Here is a 25,188-nt window from a genome sequence, read left to right as displayed (position 1 = left end):
GGCGAGTGTAGGCAAGTCTCTCAAGTAGCTTGGAGGGGCATGGGAGCTGAGAGATGGGACGGTAGTTAGAGAGAGAGTTCGGGTCAGAGTTTTGTTTTTTCAGAATGGGAGTAATCACTGCATGCTTGTATAGAGAAGGAAAGATACCAGTAGACAGGGAGAGATTACAGATTATCGTTAAGGTTGGGATGAGCACAGTAGACAGAGCTTTACTAATTTGTGAGGGTAAAGAGTCAAGGGGAGAGGTATTAGAGTAGGCAGATGAAAAAATTGCAGATACTTCATCTTCATTTGTATGATCAAAGGTAGAGAAGGTGTTAGAGGGTTCAGGCAGGGAATTGTGCAGGTCACTTGCTGTGGAATAGCATACCATTTCATTTCGGATCTTGTCAATCTTGTCCTTGAAATAGGAAGCAAGATCTTGCGCACTGACAGTGGCTGGTGGGTTATGTGAGGGAGGGACAAGAAGTGATTTAAATGTATTAAAAAGTCGCTTGGGGTTAGAGGCTTGAGCAGAGATGAGAGATTGAAAATATGTTTGTTTGGCAGTGTCCAGAGCATTACGATAAGAGTGGTAGGTGGTCTTATATGTGAGAAAGTCACTTGAACTACGAGATTTACGCCACTGGCGTTCAACTTTACGTGAGAGTTTTTGTAAGTGTTTAGTGTATTTAGAGTGCCACGGTTGACATCTAAGTCTACGTGGAGTGTGATGGGTAGCTGGAGCCACTTCATCAAGTGCTGTTTCTAGAGTTTGGTTAAGGTGTGACACAGCAGACATACGGTTGCACCGGCATAGGAGGTCCCATAGGGGGTGTTAGTTTAGTAACTAGCGTATGTAGAAGCGTGGAGAAAGTTGCCCACGGTGGGTCATTATGTACCCCCATTGCCACAGTCCCACTGGGGGCAAGGAGCCCCCAGAACCAGAGCCCACAGCTGCTATAGTCTCCTCATAGGGATCTGTGGCTTCAGCAACACCGGCAGTGTGTTCAGCCCCAGAACCGTTACCTTCAGAAGCAGACATGATATAACTTGCAGTATCCGGTAACACAGTACAATTGTCAGCAGCACAATACCTCTTGCCCAAACCCCTGCGCAGTGTAGTCAGCACAAGCAGGGATACAGGAGATATATGGTGACTAAAATCACAGAGAAAAATACGTATTAAAGTATTAAAGTAAATCTTGTGAAAATCCTATATAATTATAAAATCTGACGCACCAAGCCCCCTCAGGTTATAGAATATAGGGATAGCAAGTTGAGTGAGAGACACGAAATGGAAACCACTCAGCAAGCTAATGCACACACAAATAGTCACAGTTACACAATGCAGAGGTTATAATACTGCACTGGACCAGCTTATATATAGCTATGTAGTCAATAGATATAACACTGCACAGTAAGAACTGGATGTATATCACAGGGTACTTGTACCAGAGAACCCTGACTAAATGCACTCTTTCTTAACTAACACTGTCTAATTGACATGTAGAATACTTAAGTGTAATGTAAAGTCACAGCACTGACAACCAGGCGGCTTTACACAGGAGGATTTGCCCAAGCAGTCCCAGGAACAGTGTAGCTGAGAGAAATGGCACCCAGACACTGACAGGGAGTGAGGGATTGACAGATATGCAGCTCCAGGGCGGGAACATTTGCTGGAAATGGCGCCCTGGGGCTGGGGGAGGGGCTCCAGGTCTAAGGCTTATCCCCTCTGCTGGCAAAACCACCAGGTACTGCGGGATACACACAAAAAGGTTTTAAGGGAAAACCTGACCTGCACCCATGCCCTGGTGATCTACTGGGATCGCCTGTACTGCCACAGTGTGCACCGCCAGCGCGTGCGGCCAGCCTCCCACCGACTGCGCCGGATCGCGATAAAGTACGGGTCCCGCGAACGGGACCCACTCACCACCTCCCGAAGCGCGGCCACGCGATCCCGGAGAGCCCCCGTCGTGTGTGACTGACCAGAAGAAAACCGGAGCCTCCTGCTGTAGGTACCCGGCAACCAGGGCGCGGGAGTGTACAGCGCCGCTGGGGAGAGATGGAGCTGCAGCATTGAATGTCACTAGACATGCACACACTGCTGCAGCCCTTGAAGTCTTCACTTTTCTTCTCAAAAAAGCTCTTCTTATGGCCGCCCAGAGCAGCCCCTCTGTTATATGCCTGCTATCTGCGGCACCAACTACAAAACTGAGCTCCTGTGCAGGGAGGCGGGTTATAGAGGAGGCGGCGCTATGCATCTTGGGAACAGTCAAAGCTTTTGAGCCTGTTGGTGCCTCGGATCAAGATCCTACTCTACACCCCTATGTCTATCCTTGTGGAGCCCAGTGTTCCCCGCAGCAGAAATAGTCCCTGTTGGTCAGCATGGGATTTTGAGCGGGCGCGATGTAGTGATCGGTATTGTGACCGGCGGTCTCCTCACCGCTGGTCACATAACTACATCCCGTTCCATCAACACAAGATGCCTCCTGCAGCATTATTGTATTTGCGCATAGCAGCTGCGTCCACTTTTGCCTCCCCCCTTGTAATGTGTTTCCATTGTGTACTGCGATTTGTATCAGTTTCAGAACCCACTGGGAAACCATGCCTCCAGTCATACACCAGCATCCAGTGGCCCAGGTATGTCAAGGGGAGAGAGATGCAGTTACATACTATGAATAAGAACACAAAGGTGTACATTTTTTATGTAGATGCCTTAAAGTATGCAGACAGCAGAGTGAGCGCTAGGAGTCCCCTCGTAGGCTTGGTGGCTTGCTGCGCTCGCCGCGCTGCGGGCTCAACTTGCTGCACTCATCACAGATGGACACCCACGAGTGGGAATAGTCCCTGTGAGATGGGATTCTGGCTGTCGGTATTGTCAGCAGTCGGGATTCCGGCGTCGGTATCCTGACCGCCGGGATCCTGATTGCCGGCAAATTAACTGCATTCCAAGTGCGGAACATAAAAGCAGATGTATACAGTATTATTACTTACAACAACCACATACCTTTAAAAACGCAGCAGCCTGTGGCCCCACCTGCTGGTGGCTGGAAGTCATTCTCCGCACAAGAGAGCTCCCATAACAAAGATGGTTGCCACCCCAGGAATGCTCATTTTAATGATGTCCGTGCGAGCAACACCAGGAAGTAGTAGGAGCAGGTGAGAGAGCAGGAAGATCAGAATCAGATAGGTCAGCGGCCGCCAGCGAGTGAGTGGTGATGCTGGGGACCAGGGGGTTATTACTTGGCTGTGGTGTCACTGTATATCGGGGGCTGAGGGTGGTGTCTTTTTCCCTGTCAGTGTGTGTGTGTTTCCCCTTACTCCTTTTGATGAAATAGGGGGTCTTTTAACCTGGAGAAACGTGTCAAGGTTAGGTATTCCAATACCGGTCACCTACCTGGCACTCAGCTGTATCTATTCTCCCAGAATTTCTGCACTCACCAACTTCTGAAGCCCAGGACCTCCATGTATTGCTGCAGCCCACTAGCGCTGAACAAGCCACCTGAGAGAATCCAGCTCTCAACTCCTATCAGCAGCATTTTATATACAGACCCACCAGCAGACACTGCTCAAGATCTGGTTTAAAGTGTGCACAGAGTGCAGCACTCCACAGATCACAGTGGCAGTGAGTGGATACAAACTTGCCGGCTCTCGCTGCTTTCTCATCTTATTGCAGCTGTTAAACTCAGCAATGGCTGATACATAAAGTTAGGTCCATAAATATTTGGACACTGACACAATTTTTGTCATTTTAACTGTTTAAAAATTTGAGGTAGGGTTAGGAACTACAGCTGCTTCATATGTAGCCTCCTCTTTTTTAAGGGACCAAAAGTAATCGGACAATTGACTGAAAAGCTGTTTCATGGACAGGTCTGGGCTATTCCTTTTTGGCTTTTTTTTTATCAATTAAGCAGGCAAAAGGTCTGGAGTTGAATTCAAGTGTGGCATTAACATTTGGAAGCTGTTGTTGTGAAGCAAAAACTTGTGGTCTTAGGAGCTCTCAATGCAAGTGAAAAAGCCATTGCCGGCAATATGCAATATGCCGGGCCGGGTTGCCATAGCGGTGGGGGGCAGAGCTGGCGCTGGGAGATGAGCTCATCACCGCACCGCCTCTCCTTGGGGGAAATTTACTAAGCTCCCGATTTTGACCGAGATGCCGTTTTTTCATCAAAGTGTCATCTCGGTAATTTACTAAACTCAAATCACGGCAGTGATGAGGACATTCGTAATATTTTGAAGTCCTAGGAAAAAAATCACGAATGAATATACCATCGGTCAAAACGCGGCTGTTTAAGTATGAATCTCGGTCATTTACTAAGAAGTGCAAAGCCAAAAAAAAACAAACACTGCCGTGAAAAATTACAACTCGTAAAAAAGTGCTAAAAAAAACCAGACCTTTATTTTTTATTCGTGATTGGATAGGCATGCACGGATCCATGAGATCCGTGCATGTATATCAGTGGGAAGGGGTGGGAAAGTGCTTATTTTAAAAAAAAAAAATTGCGTGGGGTCCCCCCTCCTAAGCATAACCAGCCTCGGGCTCTTTGAGCCGATCCTGGTTGCAGAAATATGGGGAAAAAATTGACAGGGGTTCCCCCATATTTAAGCAACCAGCATCGGGCTCTGCGCCTGGTCCTGGTTCCAAAAATACGGGGGACAAAAAGAGTAGGGGTCCCCCGTATTTTTAAAACCAGCACCGGGCTCCACTAGCTGGACAGATAATGCCACAGCCGGGGGTCACTTTTATACAGTGCCCTGCGGCCGTGGCATCAAAAATCCAACTAGTCACCCCTGGCCGGGGTACCCTGGGGGAGTGGGGACCCCTTCAATCAAGGGGTCCCACCCCCCCAGCCACCCAAGGGCCAGGGGTGAAGCCCGAGGCTGTCCCCCCCCATCCAATGGGCTGCGGATGGGGGGGCTGATAGCCTTTGTTGTAAAAGAAAAGATATTGTTTTTAGTAGCAGTACTACAAGTCCCAGCAAGCCTCCCCCGCATGCTGGTACTAGGAGAACCACAAGTACCAGCATGCGGCGGAAAAACGGGCCCGCTGGTACCTGTAGTACTACCACTAAAAAAATACCCAAAAAAACACAAGACACACACACCGTGAAAGTATAATTTTATTACATACATACACACATACATACATACTTACCTTATGTTCCCACGCAGGTCGGTCCTCTTCTCCAGTAGAATCCAAGGGGTACCTGTTGAAGAAATTATACTCACGAGATCCAGGGGTCCAGGGTCCTCGGGGAATCCAGGTGTAATCCACGTACTTGAAAAAAATAACAAAACGGACACCCGAGCCACGCACTAAAAGGGGACCCATGTTTGCACATGGATCCCCTTTTCCCGACTGCCAGAAACCCACTCTGACTGATGTCTAAGTGGGTTTCTTCAGCCAATCAGGGAGTGCCACGTTGTAGCACTCTCCTGATCGGCTGTGTGCTCCTGTACTGAGTGACAGGCGGCACACGGCAGTGTTACAATGTAGCGCCTATGCGCTCCATTGTAACCAATGCTGGGAACTTTCTGCTCAGCGGTGACGTCACTTTAGGTCAACCGCAGGGCAGAAAGTTCCCAGCATTGGTTACAATGTAGCGCATAGGCGCTACATTGTAACACTGCCGTGTGCTGCCTGTCAGTTAGGACAGGAGCACACAGCCGATCAGGAGAGTGCTACAACGTGGCGCTCCCTGATTGGCTGAAGAAACCCACTTAGACATCAGTCAGAGTGGGTTTCTGGCATTCGGGGAAAGGTGACCCATGTGAAAACATGGGTCCCCTTTCAGTTCGTGGCTCGGCTCTGCGTTTTGTTTTTTTATTCAAGTACCTGGATTATAAATGGATGCGACGAGGACCCTGGGCCCCTGGATCTCGTGAGTATAATTTATTCAACAGGTACCCTTGGATTCTACTGGACAAGTGGACCGACCTGCGTGGGAACATAGGTAAGTATGTATGCATGTTTGTGTGTATGTATGTAATAAAATTATACTTTCAAGGTGTGTGTGTCTTGTGTTTTTTGGGTATTTTTTTAGTGGTAGTACTACAGGTACCAGCGGGCCCGTTTTTCCGCCGCATGCTGGTACTTGTGGTTCTCCAAGTACCAGCATGCGGGGGAGGCTTGCTGGGACTTGTAGTACTGCTACTAAAAACAATATCTTTTCATTTACATCAAAGGCTATCAGCCCCCCCATCCGCAGCCCATTGGATGGGGGGGACAGCCTCGGGCTTCACCCCTGGCCCTTGGGTGGCTGGGGGGGGGACCCCTTGATTGAAGAGGTCCCCACTCCCCCAGGGTACCCCGGCCAGGGGTGACTAGTTGGATTTTTGATGCCACGGCCGCAGGGCACTATATAAAAGTGACCCCCGGCTGTGGCATTATCTGTCCAGCTAGTGGAGCCCGGTGCTGGTTTTAAAAATACGGGGGACCCCTACTCTTTTTGTCTCCCGTATTTTTGGAACCAGGACCAGGCGCAGAGCCCGATGCTGGTTGCTTAAATATGGGGGAACCCCTGTCATTTTTTTACCCATATTTTTGCAACCAGGATCGGCTCAAAGAGCCCGAGGCTGGTTATGCTTAGGAGGGGGGACCCCACGCAATTTTTTTTTAAAATTTTACAGTGTTTAATTAAAAAAAAAAAAAAATTGAACCCCAGCACGGATCACACAGATCCGGCCGAGATTAATTGTAAAAAAAGTCGGCAGTGTTTTGCTAATCACTGCCGTAAAAAACACAAAAAAAACACGAATGACATCGACATCGGAAGAAAAGAAAAACCCGAATACGGCAGCTTAGTAAATTAGTCGTAATAAATTCAAAAAGTTGCAGTTTTACACTTTCGATGTCATTCGTGATTGAACTTTGACCTTTTTCCGAAAATTACGAATGTTAGTAAATTTACCCCCTTGTGTAGTGAACGGGTCCCAAATCGCACTGACCCGGTATTCAACTCGGGAATAACCCTTCTTATAACCCGAGTTGAATTACCGGGTCAGGCGACCCGGGAATTTTCCATGGGCCCTTTCACATCGCACATGGACCCGTGTCGACCTGGCAATATACCGGGTCGATACCGGGTTATTTTTGCGGTGTGAGTGAGTACGGTCTGTTTCTGTTATCGTTGAAGATTGGATGCAGTGTTCATCCAATTTCAGTGCGTTTGGGGTGTCAAGCATATTTACAAGACGTTACCACACATTTTTGGTTTTCCCTTCTATGCTCTCACACCACTGAGGAAAAGAATGCTCTGGGAAGAAATTGGAATTTGTTCCTGCACATATATTTGGATCCAGTGGTTATTTTATTCTTCTAGACTTTATTTTTTTATTATATTCTCACAGTTTAGCGCCTTTGAACCTCACCTATTGTTTTGTATTGTATATCTGGTGTTTCTGGAGCAGGTTGCGGTGTAGCTTGGGCTACTGATTTCATCTCTCTTCTCCTGTACATAAATGTCTGAATCGTGGCTGTTCATGAGCACCTGCTGCAGTGTGACACATTTCTTACAATATAACATGGATTTGAGTCAGTTTTGTCAATTACAGTATTGGATCTGTGTGCACTGTTAAATTCCCTGGAAACGGTCAGTAGAGATGCACAAATTTGTATGCAGCAACTATGCGTAAATATGCAAATGCCACAGACACTTGGATTTATATTAAGATGTCCACAGGCAGCTTTGCTAATCTGAGCAGCTGCATACGGAGATGCAGCATTGGTCACAGAACAGTCCATTATCGAAGTTCTAAGTAGTCCAGCGGTCGTGTAGCACGGCCGCAGGAAGAAAGATGATAGAGCCATTATAATGGCATATACGATCACAGTTGCAAGCTACGACATGTCCCAGAAATAGTTGTGACACACCTGTGTTTGAGGTGCCATTCCCCCATTGCCACCCACAAACCTTCCCTTTTCTCTTATGTCCTAGAGGATGCTGTGGTTCATTTAGTACCATGGGGTATAGATGGGTCCTTTGGGAGCCACTGGCACTTTAAGAGTTTAATAGTGTGGGCTGGCCCCTCCCTCTATGCCCCTCCTACCAGACTCAGTTTAGAAAATGTGCCCAGGGGAGCCGGTCACAGCCAGGGGAGCTCCTAGGAGTTTGTCTAGTTTTATTTTTTTCTAAGACTTGTTAGGTACAGGAAGGCTGCTGGCAACAGCCTCACTGCTTCGTGAGACTTGGGGGGGGGGGGGGGGAGAATAGGAACCGACTCTTGTAGTTAATGGTTCTCTATCTCCGCTGACAGGACACTGAGCTCCTGAGGGTGCTGATCGCAAGCCCACAAGGCGACCGCTCACTCCCGCAGCACGGCCGCCACCCCCTAACAGACCCAGAAGAAAGAGAAGTGGCGAGTACAGCGCCGGCGGCCCGGTTAGCGGGTCGCCGGCGGGAATGGCGGCACAAGGGTGGGAGCGCAGCTCTGACAGGCTGCGCTCCTTGAAGGCTCAGCAACATGCATATGTAGACGCTGATGAGGGGCGTCCTGGGCCAGCGCGATCACCCTAAGACTGGTAAATACAGCTAACAGGGGCTAATCCCGCTGTTAGCATCAAAGACCTCTGACCAGTATAATCTAATTGTGCGGGAAGCGGCGCACCATTACAGGGGGCGGGGCTTCTCCTCAGAGCGAATCCAGCACTCACCAGCGCCATTTTTCTCCCTGCAGATCACTGAAGCAGGACGCTGACAGGGAGCGCTGACCCCCACATAACTCCAGTTATCCTCTGCAGTACCAGGGTGTTATAGACAGGGGGGAGAGTGTAGTTAGTACTAATTAACCTATTAAGGTTAGTTAGTCAGCGCCGGGCTTTTATCAGAATAACTGCCCACAGAGGCGCTGTGTGGCTGGCTCCTCATACTCTGTGACTCTCTGAAGGTACTCTGGGGGAAACTGTGTCTGACATTTTCCTGTATGTGTGTGTAAGTGTATATATCCACATTACCATGTCTAAGGGCTCTGTGTCATGTGCTGCAGAGTGTGTATCTTCTCCTGAGGAGTCTATTGAATGTACTCAGTGCAATGTGCTTTCCCAGCCTTCTGAATCCGAACCCCCATGGGTGGATTCTTTAAGGGGAATGATATCCCAGATTTCATCAAGGATGTCACATAATGAGAAAAAGACATAGTTTTTGGGAAAATCTGTAGAGGGTTTGAAGTATTCAGCTCCCACTACTTCCTCAAATACCCCACCCATAGGCGTGCGCAGAACATTTTATTAGGGGGTGTACCGTCGGAGGAGTGTGTTTGGCACCACCTACTGGGTGTGTCTAGCACCGCCTATTGGCACTCAAAGCAATATAAACATATTGTTAGGTTCCTGGTGCTCAGAACAAGGGAGATGTTGCATAGTGAGTCCTGAGCACCAGAACGTGACGCTGAAACGAGGTGTGGTGTGGAAACAGCCCCTAGCACCCTACATCCATTGTTTCACCCGTGTGGTCAGTTCACGCCCGAGTGACTATGGTTTCTTGGGCCCACGGCAGCCGCGTTTGAAGGGCGGATTAGGTCTGCCCAACTCCGATGCCCCCAGGTCTTAGAGTGAGACAAGGCGTGAACCGAGACAGGATAATAACAAGGGGACCTCTAACTAAAGCAAACAGAAGGCTAGGGGCTACTAACAACCCTAAAACTAAATATATGTGCGGCATGCCGCCAAAGGAAAAGAACAACAAAGAAAATGCTGTCCACTCGCCGACACAATACTGTTGTGTACCGGCGGTGACAGCATAAGCAGAACCCTCTGCAAAACACCAGTAACAAAAATATAACCAAAGAATACTGTGGCCTAGTCCGACGGACGCGGCAAAGCCGCTACTCACGGAACCGGTACCAATACTGGCAAACGGACAGGAACCCCCAATGTAGCCGACACAGACCCTCAGAACCGGAGGACAGGCAGAATCCCAAACGACAGACCGGTGGACACCAAGAAGCCAGATACTCGACCAGGCACAGACAAAGCCACAGGACTTCTGGACAGGAACGCTTCACGGCAGGACACTGGGATCAGACACTGGAACCGACACAGGAACCGACACTGGAACCGACACTCTAAGCAGCTAGACAGACACTGCTAGACAGGAGCTCAGGAACTGGCAGGGACTAGCTCAGAACTCAAGAACTCTGGAACTCTGGAAATATCACCAGCGTCTGTGAATTGCACTGAGCCAGAATATAACAGAGAGTCTTAATTAATTATGTCGTGCAGCTGCCCTGCTGCACAACTGAGAGGTGCAATCAACAGACAGGTGAGGCTGAACACATGGGAACAAGCTACAATCACACAGACTCACCACCGGCAGCAAACAAGAGTCTTCTCAAACCAGAGCAACGGGAAATCCTGGCCTGCAAGACAACTATAAACATAGAATAGGAATGAACCACTACCTGTGGTTCATAACAGTACCCTCTCCTTAAGGGTGAGCTCCGAACACCCCATGACACCCACGGGGAACATAAACAGAAGTATAACATAAAATACATAACCAAAATGCAAAACAGGAATGAGCCACAGCCGTGGCTCATAACAGTACCCCCCCCTTGAGGAGGGGTCAAAGGACCCCAAAATTCAGACTTTCCAAAACAAGGGATACAAAAAAAACCTGACACACTGGTCTAACAGAAACAAGCTGTAGAAACAGCTTGTAATGGTGCGCCCCCCCCCCCCTTGACGGTGGCCACTGGACACAAGACAAGGGGAAAAAAAATCCTTTTTTTTTATATCAAGGCAAGAGTCAATAATTATTTCTTTTTCTTCTTATTTTTATAAAGTTCTTGAGGTCTGACTAAGGTAATTCCCCAAACATTGTCTGAACTGATGGTACCTCCCAGCAAGGCTGGGTTCAAATCAGAGATTGGTTTCTTAACCTTGGGAGCTGAACTTTCAGGCAAAGTACTACTATTAGAAGAAGACAGAAAAGCACATCCTGCAGTCAAAACAACGGGCTGAGACTCTTGTGCCGAGTTTACAGTATACGGTGAACTCTCAGCAGATAAGACGGGTGACCTAGAGGAACCTGAACCAATTTCTTTGGAACCATATCTTTTAATAACTGCATCACTGAATGCTGGGGGATCCTAAAGAATGGGATCTTCAGCTTTCATTAGGCTGGTCGCCCACTCAAAAGGCTCTCCTCTAAAGGAATATATCAGATAGAGCACTAGGTTCTCTGAAGTGATGCCCAGAAATGGTCTAGACAACAAAATGGTGTAATAGTGTTTGTAAAGCGCCAGAAATTGGACTAAGTCCCCATCAAAGATTATAGATGTTGAGATATCAACAGTCAGGATCTGCTTCCTTCCCATCTGACTGACTAGAGTGCTTTGCTAGGACCTGGTCTCTATTGACCTTACTCGAGGCTGAGACTTTCTGAATCCCACCTGGGGCAGTGACTTTCTGAACCCCACCTGGGGCAGTGGCCCTCGAAACCCCACCTGGGGCAGTGGCCCTCGGAACCCCACCCGGGGCAGTGACTTTCTGAACCCCACCCGGGGCAGTGACTTTCTGAACCCCACCCGGGGCAGTGACTTTCTGAACCCCACCCGGGGCAGTGGCCCTCGGGAACCCCACTGGGGCAGTGGCCTTCGGGAACCCCGCTGGGGTCAGCACCTCGGATTCTTTTACTGGGACCAGGCCGTCAGCCTCCCTCTCTGGGACCGGGCCGTCAGCCTCCCTCTCCGAGTCGATAATTATCGAAACTTCTCCCGGGACAATGACTTCCGGGACTTTTGCTGAAGCTATAACCTTCAGAACCTCCACTAACGCTATGCCTCTTGAGTCCTTTCCTGGGGAAGCGACTTCTAGACCCTTCTTTGGGGCTTTGTCTCTCGAGACCCCACTTGGGGATATTACTTCAAAGATCCCTTCTGGGGTTTTGCTTCTCGAGTTCCCTTCTAGAACTATGGTTTTAGACACCTTCTCTGGAGTTGCGCTTATCAAGTCTCTACCTGGGGTAACAGCTTCTGAGACCCCTTCTGGTATTGACAACTGAGCTATAATATTCGATGTCCCTCTATAACCTAGAGCATCGGGTACCGCTCCAGGACTCTGGGCATCGGGTACCGCTCCAGGACTCTGGGCATCGGGTACCGCTCCAGGACTCTGGGCATCGGGTACCGCTCCAGGACCCTGGGCATCGGGTACCGCTCCAGGACCCTGGGCATCGGGCACCGCTCCAGGACCCTGGGCATCGGGCACCGCTCCAGGACACTCGGCATCGGGTACCGCTCCAGGACACTCGGCATCGGGCACCGCTCCAGGACCCTGGGCATCGGGCACCGCTCCAGGACCCTGGGCATCGGGCACTGCTCCAGGACCCTGGGCATCGGGCACCACTCCAGGACCCTGGGCATCGGGGCCCTCTTCAACAGGAAAATCAAGAGAGGAGAGAAACATTCTCCTTTGGTTCCTGAATCTATAATGGGGCTCCCTAGCCCAAGGACCCCAATTATAGGACAGACTGATTTTTAGTGTGGGTTGTGTGACAAGTACCTCTGCCACAGTAGAGACAGGAGTAGGTCTTGTATCCTGACTCAACTTGGCCAGAGGGCAGGACTTGTCGCCACACTTTGGCTTGCACAACTCACAGGTCTGCAGATAGTGGCCTAAACCCCCACAATATAGGCATAAATCTAAGTTTCTGCGACGCAGACGCTCCTCTTCTGAGAGCCTGGGCCGCAGAAAACTTTCAAACTTTTTCTCTCTAATTAAACCTGAGGATTCACTTGTCACCATACTGTGAACAGGAGTCTCTTTAGAGAATTAACTCTCAACTACTTCTGGCAAAATAAGCAAAATTTTGGTCAGAAGGTTTTGCAGTTGCTTTAAGGATTGCTGCAAAACTTCCAGCCGCTCAGGTTTCAAAGCACTGAAAGCAGAGTTCAGGGCAGAGAGAGATGCTTGCAGGGCTTGCATAGTAGGCATAGGAGGATTTCAAACTAGACAAGACAAGACTAGACACGATTCTAGACACGATTCTAAGACAAGATTCTAGACAAGATTCTTAGACAAGATTCTAGACAAGACAAGACTGGACTGGATTTTTAAACTAGACAAGACAAGACTGGACTGAATTTTTAAACACCGGACTGGATTCTGCACACTGAATTCTAGACAGGACTGGATTCTAAACACCGGACTGGATTCTGCACACTGAATTCTAGACAGGACTGGATTCTAAACACCGGACTGGATTCTGCACACTGAGTTCTAGACAGGACTGGATTCTTGACAGGACTGGATTCTGCACACTGAATTCTAGACAGGACTGGATTCTAGACAAGACACTGGACTGGGCCAAAAAAGAAAAATCTTTATTTCTTTTTTGTTGTATGGCTGGTGATAATGTTAGGTTCCTGGTGCTCAGAACAAGGGAGATGTTGCGTAGTGAGTCCAGAGCACCAGAACGTGACGCTGAAATAAGGTGTGGTGTGGAAATAGCCCCTAGCACCCTACCTCCATTGTTTCACCCGTGTGGTCAGTTCACGCCTGAGTGACTATGGTTTCTTGGGCCCACGGCAGCCGCGTTTGAAGGGCGGATTAGGTCTGCCCAACTCGGATGCCCCCAGGTCTTAGAGTGAGACAAGGCGTGAACCGAGACAGGATAATAACAAGGGGACCTCTAACTAAAGCAAACAGAAGGCTAGGGGCTACTAACAACCCTAAAACTAAATATATGTGCGGCACGCCGCCAAAGGAAAAGAACAACAAAGGAAATGCTGTCCACTCACCGACACAATACTGTTGTGTACCGGCAGTGACAGCATAAGCAGAACCCTCTGCAAAACACCAGTAACAAAAATATAACCAAAGAAAACTGCGGCCTAGGCCGACGGACGCGGCAAAGCCGCTACTCACGGAACCGGTACCGATACTGGCAAACGGACAGGAACCCCCAATGTAGCCGACACAGACTCTCAGAACCGGAGGACAGGCAGAATCCCAAATGACAGACCGGTGGACACCAAGAAGCCAGATACTCGACCAGGCACAGACAAAGCCACAGGACTTCTGGACAGGAACGCTTCACGGCAGGACACTGGGATCAGACACTGGAACCGACACTGGAACCGACACAGGAACCGACACAGGATCGACACTGGAACCGACACTGGATCCGACACTGGAACCGACACTCGAAGCAGCTAGACAGACACTGCTAGACAGGAGCTCAGGAACTGGCAGGGACTAGCTCAGAACTCAAGAACTCTGGAAATATCACCAGCGTCTGTGAATTGCACTGAGCCAGAATATAACAGAGAGTCTTAATTAATTATGTCGTGCAGCTGTCCTGCTGCACAACTGAGAGGTGCAATCAACAGACAGGTGAGGCTGAACACATGGGAACAAGCTGCAATCACACAGACTCACCACCGGCAGCAAACAAGAGTCTTCTCAAACCAGAGCAACGGGAAATCCTGGCCTGCAAGACAACTATAAACATAGAATAGGAATGAACCACTACCTGTGGTTCATAACAGTACCCTCTCCTTAAGGGTGAGCTCCGAACACCCCATGACACCCACGGGGAACATAAACAGAAGTATAACATAAAATACATAACCAAAATGCAAAACAGGAATGAGCCACAGCCGTTGCTCATAACACATATGCCCCCCGCGGTTCACCTTACTCAATACCCCTAGCGGTGCCAGATACACACTTGCCCCCAGCGGTGCCAGATACACACTTGCCCCCAGTGGTGCCAGATACACACTTGCCCTCAGCGGTGCCAGATACACACTTGCCCCTAGTGGTGCCAGATACACATGCTCCCATTTGTGCTCACCCTCCTCTGTTGCCAGTGCCACTGATTTCCTTCTCTGCCACTGAGTGGAGGAGAGCGCAGCGCACGTTTCTCCTGTGCCTCACTTCACTGAGTCCCTGGCTGTCTCCGGCGGCCATTTAAAATATGGCGCCGGCTTGTGAGCCAATCAAGAGCCGGTCTGCGAGCTCTGATTGGCTGACAGCCGAGAGACATTGTAAATGACTGCCGAAGACGGGGACACACAGTGAGGGGCAGGAGAGATGCGCACAGCGCTCTCCTCCCTTCAAGTTCAGTGTCAGACTAAGATGGGAATCGCGGCAGCAGCAACAAGCGTGTGGGGGGTGCCGGACATTAGGGGGTACCTGTGCGCACAAGGCACCCCATGTGCACACGCCTATGACCCCACCTACATACCCCAAAAAATGTACACTTGCCCAGATAATGCAAGTTGACACTGATACCGACTCTAATACAGGGGACGGTGGTGGGGATATGTAGGGGGTGATGCATCCCTTGCTAAAGGGGTGCAGCTACTGATTGAAGCCATTTGGGATGTTTTACATATCTCTGAGAAGGTACCTGAACAAGTAGAGGAATCTTATTTGACAGAAAATAAGAATCCTCTCTCACCTTCCCTGCTTCTAAGGAGTTAAACGCTTTATTTGAAAAATCCTGGGAAAACCCAGAGAAAAAATTCCAGATCCCTAAAAGAATTCTCATTGCTTTTCCATTCCCTGAAGGGGATAGAAAGAAGTGGGAAAACCCACCTATAGTAGACGCTTCTGTATCTAGGTTGTCTAAAAAGGTGGTTTTACCTGTCCCTGGTTTAACCACCTTAAAAGAGTCGGCTGACCACAAGATTGAGACTACGCTCAAATCACTATACACTGCTACAGGCGTGGCTTTAAGGCCCACTATTGCTTGCGCGTGGATTTCTAAAGCCATAGTAATGTGGTCAGGCACATTACTAGAGGACTTAGATACTATGGATAGGAGTGACATTGACTTGTTTTTACGTCACATACAGGATTCTGCTGGCTTCATGGTGGAGGCCATGAAGGATCTTGGCATGCTGAATGCATGGGCTACTTCCATGGCGGTCTCGGCACGCAGAGGACCCAATGGACTGCGGATGCAGAATCCAAGAAAAGTGTGGAGAACTGACCCTTCACAGGTTAGGCTCTGTTTGAGGACGCATTGGATGCGTGGATCGCCACGGAAACTGCGGGTAAGTCCACCTTTCTCTCTTCAGCAGCACCAGGAAATCTTATCCTACGTCTACACTGCAGTCCTTTCGGACCGCAAAATTCAAAAAATCCATATCCCCTTCCACCTTCTTTAGGGGTGGTCGGGGAAAATCCAGAAAACCTGCACCAACAGGTTCTCAGGAACAGAAACCAGTTTCTGTTTCCTCAAAATCTTCAGTATGACGGTGGACCTCCCAGCCTGGAGATCGGGCAGATGTGAGCGAGACAAAAATATTTCAGTCACATCTTGGTCGTCATCATGCCTAGACCCCTGGGTAACAGACATTAGCCCTCATTCCGAGTTGATCGGTCGCAAGGCGAATTTAGCAGAGTTACACACGCTAAGCCGCCGCCTACTGGGAGTGTATCTTAGCTTCTTAAAATTGCGACCGATGTATTCGCAATATTGCGATCACAAACTACTTAGCAGTTTTAGAGTAGCTTCAGACTTACTCTGCCTGTGCGATCAGTTCAGTGCTTTTCGTTCCTGGTTTGACGTCACAAACACACCCAGCGTTCGCCCAACCACTCCCCCGTTTCTCCGGCCACTCCTGCGTTTTTTCCGGAAACGGTAGCGTTTTCAGCCACACGCCCATAAAACGCCGTGTTTCCGCCCAGTAACACCCATTTCCTGTCAATCACATTACGATCGCCGGAGCGATGAAAAAGCCGTGAGTAAAAATACTATCTTCATTGTTAAATTACTTGGCGCAGTCGCAGTGCGAATATTGCGCATGCGCACTAAGCGGAATTTCACTGCGATGCGATGAAAAATACCGAGCGAACGACTCGGAATGAGGGCCATTGTTACCCAGGGCTACAGACTGGAGTTTCAGGAACTCTCACCTCACAGATTCTTCAAATCAGGCTTACCAGTTTCGCTGACAAAAAGTGCTATCCTGCAGGAAGCGATTCGAAAATTGGTCCAAACAAATGTTATTGTTCCAGTTCCACCTCACCTAAAACACAAGGGTTAGTACTCAAACCTGTTTGTGGTACCGAAACCGGATGCGATCCCTGGATATCAAGGATGCATACCTTCACATTCTGATCTGGCCGCCTCACCAGGCTTATCTCAGACTTGCGCTGCTGGATTGTCACTATCAGTTCCAGGCACTGCCTTTTGGCCTCTCCACAGCACCGAGAGTGTTCACCAAGGTCATGACAGAGATGATGCTACTCCTCCGCAGGAAAAGAGTGAACATAATTCCATATCTGGACGATCTCCTGATAAAAGCATCTCCCACGGAGAGGTTGTTGCAGTGTATTGCTCTCTCAACTCGACTACTCCAGGATCATGGGTGGATCCTGAAGCTTCCAAAGTCACATTTGGAGCCGACAAGGAGACTGCCCTTCCTGGGGATGATACTCGACACGGAAGTGCAGAGGGTGTTTCTACCGGTAGAGAAAGCGTTGGTGATCCAATCAATGGTACGGGATGTCCTGAAGCCAGCCCGGGAATTGGTTCATCAATGCATTCGCCTTCTGGAGAAGATGGTAGCCTCCTACGAGGATCTTCTGTACGGAAGATTCCATGCAAGGTCCTTCCAACTGGATCTCCTAGACAAATGGTTGGTATCACATCTTCACATGCACCAGAGGATACGTCTGTCACCGAAAGCCAGAATTTCACTCCTCTGGTGGCTGCAAACTTCTCACCTACTCGAGGGCCGCAGGTTCGGGATTCAGAATTGGATCCTTCCCTCCACGGATGCAAGTCTCAGAGGTTGGGGAGCGGTCACCCAAGGGGAAAACTTCCAAGGAAAGTGGTCAAGACTGGAATCCATCCTTCCGATAAACATTCTGGAACTATGGGCCATATACAACGGCCTTCTACAACGGCACATCTTCTGCAAGATCAGGCCATTCAGGTTCAGTCAGACAATGTAACAGCAGTGTCCTACATAAACTGACAGGGCGGAACGAAGAGCAGAGCGGCAATGTCAGAGGTAACAATAATCCTCCTCTGGGCAGAAAAGCACGCAGTGGCGCTATCAGCAATCTTCATTCTGGAAGTGGACAACTGGGTAGCGGACTTTCTCAGCAGATACGATCTCCATCCAAGAGAATGGGGCCTCCACCCGGATGTGTTTGTAGAGGTGACAAGGCGATGGGGCATACCTCAGGTAGACATGTTGGCCTCTCACCTCAACAAGAAGCCTCGCAGGTACTGTTCCAGGTCGAGAGACCCACAGGCAGTGGCGGTGGACACACTGGTAACTCCGTGGGTGTTCCAGTCAGTGTATGTGTTCCCTCCACTTCCACTCATCCCAAGGATTATCAAACTAATAAAAAGAACAAGAGTTCAGGTGATCCTCATTGCTCCGGACTGGCCAAAGAGGGCTTGGTACGCGGATCTTCTGGAATTACTGATGGAGGATCCGAGGCCTCTTTGCGAGGACCTTCTGCAACAGGGGCCGTTCACCTATCAAGACTTACCGCAGCTACGTTTGACGGCATGGAGGTTGAGCGCCAGATCTTAGCTCGGAAGGGTATTCCAAAAAAAGGTAATTCCTACGCTGATACAAGCTAGGAAGGGGGTTACGTCTAAACATTACCATCGGATTTGGAAAAAGTATGTGTCTTGGTGTGAATCCAAGAAGTTTCCAACGGTGGAGTTTCAACTGGGACGGTTTCTTTCTGCAAGCAGGTGTGGATGTGGGCCTACGCTGGGGCTCCATAAAGGTCCAGATTTCGGCCTTGTCCATTTTCTTCCAGAAACAATTGGCTGCCCTCCCTGAGGTTCAGACATTCTTGAAAGGGGTTCTGCACATCCAACCACCCTTTGTGCCTCCTACGGCACCATGGGATCTTAATGTGGTGCTGCAGTTCCTGCATTCGGATTGGTTCAAACCTTTGCAGGAGGTGGACGTCAAGTTTCTTACTTGGAAGGCGCTCACACTATTGGCATTGGCATCTGCTAGACGCGTGTCAGAATTGGGGGCATTGTCATGCAAGAGCCCCTACTTGATTTTCCATGAAGATAGAGCTGAGCTCAGAATGCGTCAGCAATTTCTTCCAAAAGTTGTGTCAGCTTTTCATATCAACCAACCTATTGTGGTGCCAGTGGCTACTGACTCCTCAATTACCTCAAATTCCTTGGATGTGGTGAGGGCTTTGAAAATTTATGTGAAGAGAACTTCTCGTCACAGGAAGTCGGATGCTTTATTTGTCCTTTATGATCCCGACAAGGTTGGGTGTCCTGCTTCTAATCAGACGATTTCTCACTGGATCAGGTTTACTATCCAGCATGCTTATTCGACAGGAGGCTTGCCGTGTCCAAAATCTGTTAAGGCCCACTCTACTCGTAAAGTGGGTTCTTCCTGGGCAGCTGCCCGGGGTGTCTCGGCTTTACAGCTTTGCCGAGCAGCTACTTGGTCTGGGTCGAACATGTTTGCTAAGTTCTACAACAGGGGTCTTCAACCTTTAAGACAGTGTGGGCCACATAAAAAAATGAAACGAAGCCGAGGGCCACTAAGCTATACTGCGGTATTTAGAATCTAAATTTTAATTTATGATTGTAATGAGACCTTTTCTAGACTCATAAGACCATAAAAAAGACTTCAAAAGATAATTATTGTAATTTAATGAATGAAACATGGTCTACTTTACCTTTGTTATTATAATAAGTTCATATCAGTGGGAAACTTGGCATTGTTTTTGCTTGGCCAGCTTGTCGATGTTGGCATCAATGTTAGAAGTCGCTATGCGCAGAGTATTCTCAAGATGTTGGTCTGTAAGCACTGAACTGGACTCATACGGCAGTATCACTGGACTGGTGGGTATAATGTGGGCATGCTTTCACAATATTGCTGCTGTCTGTCTGTGATGGGGGGAGGGAGGGTATGATAGCGCCTATGTCAAGACATAGGTGCTATCATACCCTCCCTCCTCCCCATCACAGACAGACAGCAGCATTGTCAAAGCATGCTCCCTGCCATCTCTGCTCTTAATACTTAATACACCCCCTGCTGGGTCCCCCGCCACGCCCCCTGCCCTCAATACTAATTTATTCACTGCCATGCTCAGGCTGCCGCACCCCCGTCCCCGCCGCTCCCGCACGCCGGGTTCCTGCACTGCCCCCTGCCCTCAACACTTATACACTTTTATTCTCCTGCCGCAGCCCCCCCCCCCCCCCCGCGCCGGGTCCCCGCCGCACACAGCCATGCTCAGGCTGCATACATGCTGCCGCACCCCCTCCGCTCCCGCCCGCCGGGTTCCCGCACTGCCCCCTGCTCTCAATGGTAACTTGCCGCACCCCCCCCAGCCGGGTCCCCGCCGCTCTCACCCACCTATTCAACACTGCAGGCGGAGGGAGACACAGGGAGGGAGACACAGTAAGGGTGACCAGACCACTGACCAGCCTAAGAGGAGCTACTCCCCTTCTTCACAGGCAACCAGTGACAGTGCGGGGGAGTCACATGACTCCGGGAAAGGGAAAACATTTTTTATTTTTTTTTGTGTTCATATGTGCGCTGCGGGCGGGCGCGTCGGCGGGCCATGGAAACCATAGCAGCGGGCCACCTGTGGCCCGCGGGCCACGGGTTGAAGACCCCTGTTCTACAAGTTCGATACTTTGGCCTCTGAGGACCTAAAGTTTGGTCAATCTGTTCTGCAGGAGCCTCAGCACTCTCCCTCCCATTCTGGGAGCTTTGGTACATCCCTATGGTACTAAATGGACCCCAGCATCCTCTAGGACGTAAGAGAAAATAGGATTTCTCCTTCATCCACTAGGGGCCACTGGAGTGTAGTTACAATGGGGAGATAGTAGGTGGTATTGGTAGCTGGCACTTTAAAAATTCTCACACTGTGGCTAGCTCCTCCCCTACTATCTCCCCTCCAAGCCAGTCTTAGTTAAGTGCCCGAGGTAGCTGGTTCACTTGGGTTTAGCTGAAGAATTTTCTTCTTTTTTCTTTATTATTTTATTTTTCTTACACACACTCACAGACTGGCAGCTCTGCCACTGCCAGTCTGCACCGTGGGAGCTGCCGGCGGGGTCCCATCGCAGCTGCGTGCGGCTAGGGATGGGCCCCGGCTGAGGGAGACACTGAGCTCTCCTGAGTTGGCGGACACCGCTGCGTGCGGCGCGTGTCGCGGCCACTCCATCCAGCAGAAGATTCCGGCAGCATGGCAGCGGTGAGTATCAAAAATGGTCGGACACCGCTGCGTGCGGCTTGTGTCGGGACCACCCCACCACAGAAGATTCCGGCTGGACGCCGCTGCGTGCGGCGTGTGTCGGGGCCGATCCACCAAGAACACAGTGGTGAGTGAAGTATACTTTATTTGTGGTGGCTATGTATGTTTTTAGAGCAATCTGTTTATTGTTGTACAACCCACTCCAGAAGGGCTCTCTGGGGCTGTAATGTACTTTATTGTATCCTTACCTGTCCTCCTCATGGAGAAACAGACAGGATGATTGGGGGAGGCTGAGTATGTGTTTATACAACCCTGACTGAAAAACGGGTGTGTGTCATTCTGATAACCCTCTGCTCCCCCAGCTCCCCGCACCCCCCGCACAGATCCCCACTCAGCGCGACTCACAGAGCCGGCACAGGGATCCCGCTCGAGCGCAAAGCAATGTTTAAATTTGGCGCCTTGTACGGAGGGGGCGGAGCTAAGTCCCGCTCTGTAGAGCGAGCTCAGCGCTCCCTGCTCCCAGGCGGCGACTCGCGCTCTGTTCAGCGCAACACTCCCCGGCGGCGGCTAGCAGATACAGGGCTCTACTAGCGCTGTATAGCGGGCTCAGCGCTCCCCGGCGGTGACTCGCAGGCCCAGCGGAGGGTACAGCTCGCTTCCCGCTTAGTTTTGCAATAAGGCGCCATAGCCGGGGGGCGGAGCTAACTCCTGCTCTGTACAGCGGGCTCAGCATTCTCCGCTCCCCGGCCACTGTTATAGTGTAATAGGCATTTATGTGAGTTTAATGCACATGGTGCTGGGGAGAATGTGATATAGTCAGAGTGGCTCAGCACTAATCCAGTTATCCACTATATAGATTTTATCGCATAGCCCAGAGGAGTTTCACTCTGGCGGCCATTTCCTCCCTGCACAGACCTGGCTTCATATTTGCAGTGTCTCCTATAGCCCAGTGGGCTAATCTTGCATACTCAGAGACAAATACAAATAAAGTCCCAGGTATATTAACAGTTAACCCGCTTTACTCAGTGGGCTCCCAGGTCTCCCCATCGCTAGGCAACAGCTCTGGGATTTGTAACTTTTCGATACTTCAGGCTGCTGAAATATAGATACATTCCTCCTGCAGTAGAGTCCTCTACCCAGCATTTTCCTACTTGCAAATCAGGGAACCTGCTCTATTACAGTAGCTGGGACTCAGCTCAATAATAATTAAAAGGATCTACTGTGCAGTATTTATTTACCTACGGTGTGTGTGTATATATACATATATAGTTATGTTTGTGCATGTATATATATAGATATATATATTTAGGTGCGTGTAGGTATGTATATAGATAAATCCATAAAATACCAGATATAGGGGATAAAAGCCTACGGCCACACCACCCTGAACACGCCCGATCTCGTCTGATCTCGGACACTAAGCAGGGTCAGGCCCGGTTAGTACTTGGATGGGAGACCGCCTGGGAACACCAGGTGCTGTAGGCTACTTCCGCAATGTTTTCTAATAACAACATCTTGCACATAACATTTTCCCCCATCTTTCTCACAGGCTGGTCACCATTTTGAAAAGCCAGCGGAACCTCAGAGAAACATCTGGTGCACCTTAATTAGCGGTACACTAAATACAGGGCGGGGTGTTGCCTTCCCTTTATTATTCCTTCTTGTCACTAGTTACTAATGCTATTTGTAATTGTGGAATGCGTGTAAGGCATCAGACAAATAGCGCTGCGGCTCAGTACGCTAGTAGCGGGTATCTGAACAGGGGTTTGAATCCAAACAAAACTTTAAGGAGAACTCCTATAGCCTAGGGCTAAGACTCCTGTCCCACAGCGCAGCGTTGCTGGTTCAGGTCTCCGCTGCTCCAGAAAGTTTATTTTAATCGTATCGGTCACTACACATTATAGTGCAGACCTTACGTAGGGCTCTGTTTATTTAACCCACCTTTTCTCCTTTCGTTTGTCTCTCCTGGGATAGTCGAAGAATTCCCTCTGAGGTGTGAGGTATGCGGCGGAGCCATCTGCTTCGCCCTCCACGCACCTGCACACCCCTGTTTGATCAATGATGCAGGTAATGTCACTATTATCCAGACAATAGCTCATCAGGTAAGCCCTTGGACTTTGGTTTCCAAGGTCACAGGATCAAATCACAGCGGGACCAAACACACCTTTCCAAAAATAAACTTTGCTAACATTCCATGCATTACTGATGTCTGTTTTCTGTGGATCTGAACCAGTGTCTCAGAATATACAGGTACATAATACAGCAGTTCATCTGATACTGCAGGTAAAGGAGGAGGACACGTCAAGTCCATCAGGGTTCCACGCCATTGACGAAAATGACAGCGACTGGTTCAGTTTCGGATGAGCTGGGCAGGCTCCGGTAGGCGGCCGACAGACACCCGAATACACAATATCAGGTATCAAACAAGGTTTGTTTTCCTATCTTTTCCCCGCAGATGGCAGGAGATGGTATCAGAACCTCTCTAAGGTATACACCTCGGTGTATCGCCGGTCCATCAAGCCGCCGTTTTCCTGAGGCAACCTTGCTCAGGGATCCATCGACATATGCGGCAGCATGGTTCTACCGTATCCGGAGCAGGTAGGTTGGGGAACAATTGTCCTCTAGGTTACAGGATGCTTCGCATCAGGATCAATTGATACTTTGATACAGGTCAGAATCACGATTCTGCTTTATGTTCCTTGGAGGTCTCCATGTCTACAGACTCGGACCCTGCATCTTCGCTTGGGCTGTCTTAACCCGACGACCTCTGGGGCTGCGACAGTGACAAGTAAACATGAAATCCTACGGGGCAGATGGTTCTGGGGAAGGAACTTTCTGCAGGATTTCTTGAACCAATGGAGGTAGGTCCACTTTGATTTCTCCTACTACTGCCCCAGCTCCAAGACAGACCTTTACTGGTCTTCCCTTTAGATTTTTTCGTGCCCTTTCAGGTTTTTGACTCCACACGGGTGATATCTTCGTCGCCAGGGGTTCTCAGGGTAAAAAGGCTGAAGCAGAGGTTCAACATCCTCAGTCCAGTCTGATTTTATGTCATCCTATACACCCATTACACCTGCAGGGTCCCAGGGTAGGCGCAGGTCGATGGGAGAAGGCTTGGGCGGTTACAACCGTCTCAGGAGTCCCTCGGCATGGGTCGGCTGATTTACGATGACAAGAGAGTCATACTGCAGGCTGCGCTCCATAGGTTTCTAACCGCAAAGGGTGTTGATCCCTGTTTTACACATATCATTTGAATTAGGACAGTTCTCAGGCCTTTGTTTTCTTTTCACGTTCCGAAGCCAAGTGGCTCGGACAGGCCTATTCTGGCCTTACAATCCTTTTAGTCTGTGATTGCTAGTTTAAACAAGAAAGGGAGTTTTACGTGTCCCTTGTCTTCAGAGATGCCTGTTTACTGATTTCCGTTGGACAGGCTTTTCTCAGATTCCCCCTTAACAGGATTCTCATTTTCACTGTAAGTCCTTTACTCTTCTCTCTTCCGCTCCCACAGAGTTTAGGAAGATAACAGAATAACTCTTTTTCAAGGGCAGTGGGTGACGTTGGTTCCCTAATGGGACAATTTACTGCTACTATCCCACTCTGTACATTAGGTGGCTTCTGAATATCCGGAGGATCCACGAGCTTCTGATTCGACACAGATCCAATTTATGCTCCGCATAGACGTTTCTCAACACGGTCCGTCAGAGGTTTTTTTCATTCCTCGGCACCAGAGACTCTATTTCTTCAGTCAAGTTGCGACGTAATGAGTGGTCGCCTCCATTCCTCTCGGAACGTGGGACAACAATCTTGTTTCCAGATCAAGCCACCAGGTCAGACTCCTGGGTGAGGGAACATGCCCCGGAGTTTTGTCAGCTGGTCCGCTGTGGGCGGAGATTTCGGATCGACCTCAGGGCGTTCTGACTGACTCTTTAACCCTTTATTACTCTCGGACGGCAGTAGCCGTGGAGGCCCTCAGGGCTCCGGGGAGTTTTCTGGTTATTCTATCCTGCCTCCTTTTCTATTTCTACTTCATGTTCAGTAACACAGGA

At 49.5% G+C, this 25,188-nt stretch overlaps 1 long non-coding RNA gene and 1 other non-coding gene across 2 annotated transcripts in view; both read left to right on the top strand.

Moving 5' to 3' along the window:
• LOC134935114 (uncharacterized) overlaps positions 1–25,188 on the top strand; it is a 50,211-nt gene that overhangs the window by 20,156 nt on the left and 4,867 nt on the right. The gene's annotated exons all lie outside the window — the stretch shown is intronic.
• On the top strand, positions 22,509–22,627 carry LOC134937824 (5S ribosomal RNA). Its single transcript, XR_010180583.1, has one exon. It is a non-coding gene; the product is annotated as a 5S ribosomal RNA (ribosomal RNA).

This window comes from Pseudophryne corroboree, chromosome 6, assembly GCF_028390025.1.
Source record: "Pseudophryne corroboree isolate aPseCor3 chromosome 6, aPseCor3.hap2, whole genome shotgun sequence".
NCBI classification, from domain to species: Eukaryota; Metazoa; Chordata; class Amphibia; order Anura; family Myobatrachidae; genus Pseudophryne; species Pseudophryne corroboree.
Note: the sequence above shows the minus strand (reverse complement) of the source record. Positions and strands in the feature narration are given on the sequence as shown.